The 10,662-nt window shown below is 39.0% G+C and overlaps 1 pseudogene; it reads left to right on the plus strand.

Moving 5' to 3' along the window:
• Positions 1-18: 18 nt before the first annotated feature.
• On the plus strand, positions 19-9,670 carry LOC125245248 (annotated as a pseudogene).
• Positions 9,671-10,662: the final 992 nt, after the last annotated feature.

A 10,662-nucleotide genomic window follows, 5' to 3' on the forward strand; every position in this document is an offset into this window, starting at 1 on the left:
CAGTCACAATGCCAAATCAATCCAATAATAAGCTTTATGGTATACAACTTGTAAAGGATTTGTGCATTTAAAAGCACCATTCTAGTGGCGAGGACAATGCTGAGCCAAATTAGAGTCGGGATGTCTTCAGCGCTTGGCTTGTTTATTCAATCAGGTAAAAGTAAATGTAGTGTCAATGGTATCCTAATTTGATTGGCTACAAGAAGGTAATCCCGCCTTCCCTCTATCGCTTGCAAAACTCCAATTAGTGAGTGTCATGGAATGCTCTAAGACTCCACTTCCATTTTAATTAGGAAATCCAAAATCAACTTCATATGCCAGACAAAGAGTCAAAATATTTATAGAAAAATCAGTCCCTGCCCTCCAGACTCATTCGTGCTGCTGCTGTGACATCATGTGCAAACAACCTATTAGAGTTGCAGCTAAACTCTGCAGGACAGTGGCCCTCCAGGATCAACATTCCGCACCTCTGGTTTAAATAGACAGAAGCTAACAATGAAATTAGTTACAGCTGATTGCAAAAATGATGAGTCCATACAAAGGATTATGGGAGTTGAAGTTCACGGCTGAGGGAAGGAGCGTCAGGGAAGGAGTGCCCTCTAGTGGCCAACCTGGGCACTCCAGCAAGTGACTATGACAGTGAGAGAATCCTGCCAAAACTGTAAGCACAGTTAAAAGAAAAACTGAACTGTACACATCGGGTTATTTCGGGAGCATTTACCCTACGCATACAACAAGTCATTTACACATTTGCAAAAGATTAATTTTTACGCATACAGATTGGTTTTACACTTTTAAACCATTTTGCAAAATGCTGTTCACAGGTTTGCAGTGCTTTTGGCCATATTTGGGTGAAAAAAATGTAACAAGTGTAAGCGTGGAAAAATGTCAGAAGAATACAGATCATATTTATTTTTTGTTAGCATGAAGTTTTATTTGGTGTTAACATTCTTGCATTATGGCAAGTTGTCAACAACAACCAGAAATAACCTTTTTTTTTCTTTTTTTTTTTACCTTATTCATCACTTAAAAATGTATGTCAAGTATATTGCTTTCCCTGTGAATTTTCTGATGTATCAGATAATCTGAATCACCAAACTTTGATGAAATGTATGTATGAAATCATGTCCATCCATCTCAAGAAATGACTCGCAGCAAAAATAACTAACACAGCAAAATAAAAGACTTTTAAGGAACATTAATTCTGGACACAGTTTTCAGTCCTGCAGTTCCAGTGTTGTATTTAGGATTCAGAATTTCGGAACTTTTAAGAATGTTGTTTCTTTCTTTTTTTTTTTTTTTCTTCTCTTGCCACTGTCTAACCGTGGCATATTTTTATTATCTTATTTTATTTTAATATTATATCATTATTATCATTATTATTATTTTCATCATCCTTTGTACTATTACTATTAATGAATATCATGTAAGGCAGATTGTTCTGGGTTGGTTGGGGAGGGATTGATAATGTAAAAAATACAGTCTCTGTACAAGCAATAGCATTTGTCCTTGAAATAAAAAACATTATACAAAAAAAAAAAAGAATGTTGTTTCGCTTCTCTCTAAATTATATTGTGTTTCTGAGACTGATTAAACACAATGTGTGTGGGAACACCCATGAAAACTAGAAACTTAGCAGCAATGAGACTCTTCAGGACCAGGAATGAGGAAGCTGCTTTACAGACACGCCTGTTTTGCACACGTCACTCAAACACAGAACCAGGAAACAGGAATCACATGAGTTCAGAGAAACTGAAACTGAAGTGTAGTTGAGCTGTTGTGTGTTTGTGTCTCTGTGTTCATGCAGCAAAATGGCAGAAGCCAGAATTTCAGTAGATCAGAATGAGTTCATGTGTCCAGTGTGTCTGGATCTCCTGAAGGATCCAGTGGCCATTCCCTGTGGACACAGTTACTGTAAGATCTGTATTACAGGCTGCTGGGATCAGGAGGATCAGAAGAGAGTCTACAGCTGCCCTCAGTGCAGACAGACCTTCAGACCAAGACCTGCTTTAGCTAAAAACACCATTCTGGCTGAAATGGTGGAGAAACTGAAGAAGATTAAACTTCCTGCTGACTGTTACGCTGGAGCTGGAGATGTGCAGTGTGACGTCTGTACTGGAAGAAAACACAAAGCCGTCAAGTCCTGTCTGGTGTGTCTGAACTCTTACTGTCAGAATCACCTTGAACAACATGAGAGTTTGTTTAAAGGAAAGAGACACAATCTGACTGAAGCCACTGGACGACTGCAGGAGATGATCTGCCCAAAACATGACAAGATCCTTGAGGTTTTCTGCCGCACTGATCAGAAGTGTATATGTCTGCTGTGTACGATGGATGAACATAAAAACCACGACACTGTATCAGCTGCAGCACAGAGGACAGAGAAACAGGTATGAACTTAAAGGTGCCCTAGAATGCTTTTTCACAAGATGTAATATAAGTCTAAGGTGTCTCCTGAATGTGTCTGTGAAGTTTCAGCTCAAAATACCCCATAGATTTTTTTTAACTGCCTATTTTGGGGCATCATTAACTACACACTGATTTTTTCAGCGCGCCGCCCCTTTAAATCGCGTGCTCCCTGCCCCATGAGCTCTCGACTATATTACAGTGCATTTACAAAGTTCACACAGATAATATAACCCTCAAATGGATCTTTACAAGATGTTCATCATGCATGCTGTATGCATGCTTCGAATTATGTGAGTAAAGTATTTATTTTGATGTTTACATTTGATTCTGAATGAGTTTGAGGCTATGCTCTGTGGCTAACGGCTAATGCTACACTGTTGGAGAGGTTTATAAAGAATGAAGTTGTGTTTATGAATTATACAGACTGCACATGTTTAAAAATGAAAATAGCGACGGCTCTCGTCTCTGTGAATACAGTAAGAAACGATGGTAACTTTAACCACATTTAACAGTACATTAGCAACATGCTAACGAAACATTTAGAAAGACAATTTACAAATATCACTAAAAATATCATGCTATCATGGATCATGTCAGTTATTATTGCTCCATCTGCCATTTTTCGCTGTTGTCCTTGCTTGCTTACCTTGTCTGTGCACAGATCCAGACGTTAATACTGCCTTTCCTTGTCTAATGCGTCGAACATGGGCTGGCATATGCAAATATTGGGGTTGTACATATTAATGATCCCGACTGTTGCGTAACAGTCGGTGTTATGTTGAGATCCGCGTGTTTTCCGGAAGTCTTTTAAACAAATGAGATTTACATAAGAAAGAGGAAGCAATGGGGTTTGAAACTCAACGTATGTCTTTTCCATTTACTGAACTCTTGTTATTCAACTATGCTGAGGTAAATTAAAATTTTGATTCTAGGGCACCTTTAAAGACATTCCATTATGATCATTTACAGGTTCATCATTTTGTTTATGGGGTCATCTAGACCCCATCTGGACTACAGCACACCATGGTCGCGGATCAACGTCACCACCAACAAGCTTCCTCAAACTTTATTTAAAAAAAAACTTTATTTTAAAACATTCTCTCTGATTATGATCTGCGCTGTGTATGAATACTTATCCACTTTTTCATGAGAAATGCTGTCCAAATGTCCCGTTTGTCATGATGACGTTTAAAGTCCCCGCCAAAGGAAGTAGTCCCTTTTATCACTTTGTTAGCAACCGCCGTTTTTAATGTTTTTATGTCATAGATCAAAACGTGAAAGTATTTAGAGGCTTTGTTAACCACAGACCTTATTTCAGGTGATTTAGCAAAAACCCATTCAAAAAACCCATAGACTTTACGGCCTACAAAAATGCGTCATCCCTGAGGTACTCTATTGTAATGCAGTGTTGTAACTGCCCCCGACTGTAACCACCCCTTTGCCACGACTGTTACCCTGTTAGCCAGAAACAACGAAGTTAATGTTTGATAAAGATATCAAATGTTAGACAATAGAATGGTCATCAAAACAAGACAGATTTAAATTAATAGCCATTAATGCTTAAGACGGTATGATGGAAATACTCTAGATGAAAAAATTACTTTTATACCTCAAAAATTTCTTTGTAGAAAAACTTTACTAAGAATGATTTAGAAGCTTGTCCTTTGGCATGCAGAGAGGGATCTCCACTGAGCACATGCAAAATGAGTTTCATGGTTCTGTCTCCTTTCTGATTGGTGTAATTTGAGATGTTACAATTGCCCCCAGTCTCCCCTACATACCATAGACTGTGTAGCAGAAGAGTAGGCAAGTTTTGGACATACACTACTTCATCAAAATTACAGCTCTGTCACTTAGTTACATTAATCCCCTCACCGTTTATAGTGCACTGATAATCATCTTGTCACAGTCACAATTCTCAACATTGTTTAATTTAATTTCCTACTGTTTCAGAGAGAAATCTAGTAGCAGGTTGATCTGCCAGCAGTGGGTCTTTCATGAGGAGAACTCTTCTCATGTTTGCATCATGATGTAAAAAAAGTTAATGACCAAATGTATCATTACAAAAGTTCACAATGTTGTTGCAGATGAAATATTATGTGGATAACTTTGAATAAAGATCAGGTTATATACTATTGGACTTGCCCATCTGCCATATTTGTAGTTTTTCAACACTTTTTATTTGTGTTTATAGTTCAAATCCTCGTCCAAAACACAGTGGTTTGTGGGCAAAATTAGCCATTAGAGTCTTCACATCTTCACTTCAGACTTAAACAGTAATAGTAGATCATCCAGGTATCTTTGCAATAATTATACTACGACTTGGGACACAGTAAAATGACATTGACAAAATGACATTGATGAAATAATGCTGACACTTATGACTGAATCTATAACCTTATCATGAAAGATCTTTAACCCCTCAATCTCAGCACTTCACTGATACTGGATTCATATCTGTTTACTTGATGATTTATGTGATGTTTCTTCTGTTATTGGTTTGTCCTTTAGCACCAGCTGAAGGAGACTCAGAGGTGGTTCCAGCAGAGGATCCAGCAGAGAGAGAAACATCTTCAGCAGCTGAGAGAGGCTGTGGAGTCTCATAAGGTGAGTCTGGAGAAGAAGAGAAGTTTGAGAAGTCTCAGTCAGGACTCACTGAAGTCACTGTGTGATTGTGATGTGTGTCCTAACAGCGCTCTGCACAGACAGCAGTGGAGGACAGTGAGAGGATCTTCACAGTATTTTGAGAGAAGCCGCTCTGAGGCCACACAGAGGATCAGAGATCAGGAAAAGACTGCAGTGAGTCGAGCTGAAGGACGACTGGAGCGACTGGAGCAGGAGATCAATGATCTGAGGAGGAGAGACGCTGAGCTGGAGCAGCTTTCACACACACAGGATCACATCCATTTCCTGCAGGTAACAGAGATCTAGAAGAACAGGATCATAGTGGACTTGAGCAAGAGACTCACAGAGAAACATTTCATGAGAGCAGAATGAGCCGTTGACTGAAGTGTTGATCTGTGTGTTCGGTTATTATATAATCATCAGTCAGACTCTCATCTGATCTTCTTCTTTTGAAAGAGATGCACTTACAAATGCAGTTCAGCTCTGGAAATCTCTTAAACATTTTCCTGAAAGATATATTGAGCAAAATGTAAAAAATTTTCTAATAATTAAACTTTTTTTTTTTTTTTTTTTACAACAATGTGAAATCCATGAACATGATGGTACCAGTTTCACCCAGCTAGATTTCCCATTCTCTTTTTACTCATATTTTTATTTTTTCAATGTTTACCTAAGTCAGATAATCTTCAAACCTGCTGAAACTTTTTATAATAATTTTTCAGTAACACATTAATGAATTTGACAGTGAATTTCAAAGCTACTAAGAGCTCAAAATTTATAATGGTCAATCTACTCGTTGACTTTGAAACTCTTTTCCTGATCAAATCTACTCAAGTCAAGTCACCTTTATTTATTACGCACGTCCTGATATTGCTGAGTTAGATGCGTTCCTAGGTCAACATTCTAGTCTGAAAATTTAGTCTTAACCCTATTCCTACCCCTAAACCTAACCCTACCCATAAGTTATCCCAAAAATCAGATGGAAATGATAGATGAATAACACTGATGTAGAAGCACCAATTCATGATTTTAAGCCTAAACCTGACATAATTGGTAAACTTGTCCCTCAAATCTGTAGAGTTTCCAGTCTCTCTCAGCTCCTCCTGAATCTACAGACGTAAATGACAATCTCTTCAGTTCTCTCTCCTCTTTTGATGGTGTGAGAGAATCTGTCCATCATCTGAGAGACAAACTGGAGGATTTCTGCAAAGAGGAGCTGAAGAAGATCTCTGACAGAGGTAAAGTCCTGGAGATTCATCTGCTCTCAGAAATGATCCTCCATCATCTCATATCATGTAGAAGATCATATTAGAAATGTCTTAGGAACGGATGCAGGGATCATTTTCTCTTGTCATGATAATCACACTCTCCATGTCTGTTGATTTCCACAGTCACTTTCACCAACATTGTTACCAGAACCAGGAACGACTTCCTACAATGTAAGTCACTGAGAAAACAAGCAGGAAAATCACTAAGTGTGTTCATGTTCTTCTGTAGAAGTAGAAAGAAAACATGACAGAAGAGTTTCATGAGTTTTCATGTGAATTAGTGTTTCTTAAAGGGGCTTTTATTTATTATTATTATATCTTTATATCTTTTCATAAATAATTATACCCAAAGTTAAAAAATGTATTATATTTGCAAATTTTGAAATTGGTTGTTTGTCTTGTGTTTTAATGCATTATACTTTCTGAAAGTCAACAATGAAATCCAGCTAATGGAGTAATCCCCATATAAAGAACAGACCCCAATATATTATTTCTATCACCACAACTGTTTACTTCAGTGTTTCTGTCAGCTTTCTGTAGCGCAGCTGCTGAACTTCCAGTGAAAACAGAAAATTACATATTATAAATAACTAGAATGTACATTTCCTGAAGAAAATGTGAATGGTGCTTGCAGTAGCAAAATTCAACACTCGGTTGCTAGGGTGTTTCTAGGCAGTTGCTAAGGTGTTCTGTGTGGTTGCTATGAGGTTGCTAGGGTGTTCTGGGTGGTTGCTAGGCGTTGCTAGGCAGTTGTTAAGGTACTTGGGGTGGTTGTTAAGGTGTTGCTAGGGTGTTCTGGGTGGTTGCTAGGCAGTTGCTATGGTAACCTGGGTGGTTGCTAGGCGGTTGCTAGGGTACTTGGGGGTCACTAGGGTGTTATGGGTGGTTGTTAGGCAGTTGCTATGGTAACCTGGGTGGTTGCTAGGGTGTCGCTATGGTAACCTGGGTGGTTGTTAAAGTGTTGCTAGGTGGTTGCTAGGGTGTTCTGGGTGGTTGCTAGGCGGTTGCTGTGGTAACATGGGTGGTTGCTAAGGTGTTGCTAGGCAGTTGCTAAGGTAGTTGGGGTGGTTGCTAATTTGTTCCTATGCGGTTGCTAGGGTGTTTGGGGCAGTTGCTAGGCGGTTACTATGGTAACCTGGGTGGTTGCTAGGTGGTAGGTAGTTGTCACAGATAGTTACTATGGAGTTTCTATAGCGTTCTTAGCATGTTCTCAGCCCACTTTAGCACTTAGCTAATCACTATTAGCATGTAGTTATTCACTACTAGCATATGTAGCATGTTAGAAGTCCAGTTTGCTAGCATGAGTTAAAAGAGCCAACCGCCATGTCTATACGATGCTCTGATGCAGAGATATAGGTCTCGCTAAACGGTTGCCAGGGTACTCTGTTTGGTTGCTAGGGAGTGGCTTGGCAGCTGCCAATGATGATACTCCAAAGGCTGCTTGACAATATAAACCAAACCCCATGACTCTATGATATTCAGATGTGAAGATATCCCTCTATGCTTTGGGTTGCTAGGGTGCTCTAAATGGTTGCTAGGGCGTGGCTATGAAGTGTTGAAGGTGATTTGTGACTGCCTCGAGTCAAATGAGCCCACCCTCATGTTTCTATGACACTTTTATCCAAAGATATTCCTTTGATCTTTTTCAATGGAAGTCTATGGCGCTTGTTACTAAGGTGCTCTATATGGTTGCTAGGGCGTGGCTTGATAGCTTCACAATGATCCTGAGAGACTGATTGGTCATCTGAGTAAAATGAGCCCACCCCCTTGTCTCTATGACATTGTGATCCAGAGTTATGTTCAATACAAAATCCCTATGGAATTTCCCATAGTAGAAAAAACACAGTCACTTCCTGTTTCAAGGGTTGTCCTTCACCATAGTATGTCTATGGGGCAACGTTGGGCAGCTCTTGTGCCCCAGGGGTACAACTTACATCCCACTGTGAGGTATGATCTTACAGAGCCTGACAGCCTCTTCAAAACGTGGTGATCCACATGTTTCTACAAAATCCTCATTTGGAGTTATGACTCGTCAAAGTTTGTCGCAATGTAAAGTCTATGGGATTTTGCCCATCGTACACCCGGTCGCTTAGAAAAGTCACATCAAACCATTCTCGAATAATCCGCACGATTTGACACCTCATTTGTGGGTCTGTGACAAAAACTGTGGGACAAGTTACGTGCCGAAATTTTAGTGGAAGAAGAAGCAGAATAATAATAATAAGTATTTAGAATAACAATAATGGATGCTTTGCCTTTGGCAAGCACCAGTAATAATCTTATAAATATTATAAATAATATATCTGTATAATATATCTTGAGATATATATCATGACATATAAAATGTTTGGGGTTCGTAATTTTTTTTAAATGTTTTTGAAATAAGTTTCTTCTGCTATTTGATCCAAAATACAGTAAAAACAGTAATATTGAGAAATATCTCTATGATATTAATGAACCATTTTCTTGGGTTGGGTAAAAGACATAGATGATGATGATGATGATTTGTACAGGATATCAGACAGATTGATAATTCCTGATTCTGCTGTGTTTTATCTCCATCAGATTCCCATCAGCTCAACCTGGATCTGAACACTGTGAATAAACTCCTCCACCTGTCTGAGAGGAACAGAGTGATTACTGGCACTTACACAGTCCAGCCGTATCCTGATCATCCAGACAGATTTGATTTTTATCTTCAGGTGTTGTGCAGAGAGAGTGTGTGTGGACGCTGTTACTGGGAGATTGAGAGCAGTGGAGATGTGTATATATCAGTGTCATATAAGAGCATCAGCAGGAAGGGAGGGGGTAAAGAGTGTGGGTTTGGATCTAATAATCAGTCCTGGAGTTTGTTCTGCTCTTCCTCCAGTTATTCATTCAGTCACAATAACATAGTGACTGATCTCACTATAAAGTCCATCATCAGGAGAATAGGAGTGTATGTGGATCACAGTGCAGGAACTCTGTCCTTCTACAGCGTCTCTGGAGACACAATGAGCCTCATCCACACAGTCCAGACCACATTCACTCAACCGCTCTATCCTGGGTTTTATGTTTGTCCTGGATCTTCAGTGAAACTGTATTGATGAATCAGAATAGACTGTAGAGAGATTCTACCCATAATGCACTAACACAATTCAATCAAGCCTCACCCCTTTATTTTGCGCATGCCTTGGGTGGGAATTATTTAAATGAGGAATATTGTGATGTGTCTGTTCCTGGAAAAAACACTCAAGATTACAATTAAGGTGTTTCAGAAACAGTGACACTGATATAGAGAATAACTCCCACTGGAGGGACTTTGTGCTTTGTAACTTTGCAGATCTTTGTCACGCTCAAACAGCAACAATACACACTAAAGAAAGATGAAAATGTAAAAAAAAAAAAAAAAAGCATAAATAGATCCTTTAAATCTTAAAAATGTAACATTAAAATAAATAATGATAAAATAAAAATAAAACACGTTCTAAAAAGATTAAGTATTTATTTGTTTACCTGCATGTCATGTGACAATTAACTGACATCAGAGAACCATCAACATGCCAATGTGTTGTTGAACTACTTATTTATTAACTTAAAGGCGGGGTCTAATGCCATTTCATGTTTTCTGAATTATTTACACTGTTAAAGAGTTGCATTCTCATGTTAAACATGGTCATATGTAGAACTCATGTTTTGAAACTTTGACGAGTATTTCTGTGACAAATATCTATATTTATCATGTAATAAAGGGCGGAATTCCTTGTATAGGCAGTTCTCCCTAATAAGCGTGTGCACACACATCGACCAGAGCGAGAAGCACGCCCACCAAAGCGCTTCGTTCAGGTTATGGAAGACAAGAGATTTTTCAACTGTGTCACCGAAGGAGTGTGTTTTTGGTTGTGAGGGAAAGATAACCCTTTTCAGCTTCCCAAAGAACCCAGCATTAAGGGAACAGTGGATTAAGTTTTTTATCGCGGGCAGTGAGTAAAACTCCATCAGATGTCTGTGTTTTGTTGGCAATCGGCATGCAATTGCATATGATATACTCCACTGTTAATCTGTTATGCCACTGTAGCAGACTAGGTCAAATCAGTTATATAGATGAAAACTGTCCTTGTATATTAAGACTTGGCAGGTTTACTCATTTATTCTTGTAACAGGGCAGGTATGCGCGCGCTGGCGCATTTGTGCATACAATTCTTGAGTGCGCGTCGTGAGCAGTCGTGTTAATTTTACCAACATACCGACATAGCAGTTTACTGTTGTTCAACTGAAGCTCACTCGTAGTCACCCAACACCTTTTCCACGCTCGTTTGACTGGTGCCTGGCACTGAGGCGAAGTCGGAATGCGCGTCTGAAAAGTGTCCTGTTTGTTGTG

Source organism: Megalobrama amblycephala, linkage group LG14, assembly GCF_018812025.1.
Source record: "Megalobrama amblycephala isolate DHTTF-2021 linkage group LG14, ASM1881202v1, whole genome shotgun sequence".
Lineage (NCBI taxonomy): Eukaryota > Metazoa > Chordata > Actinopteri > Cypriniformes > Xenocyprididae > Megalobrama > Megalobrama amblycephala.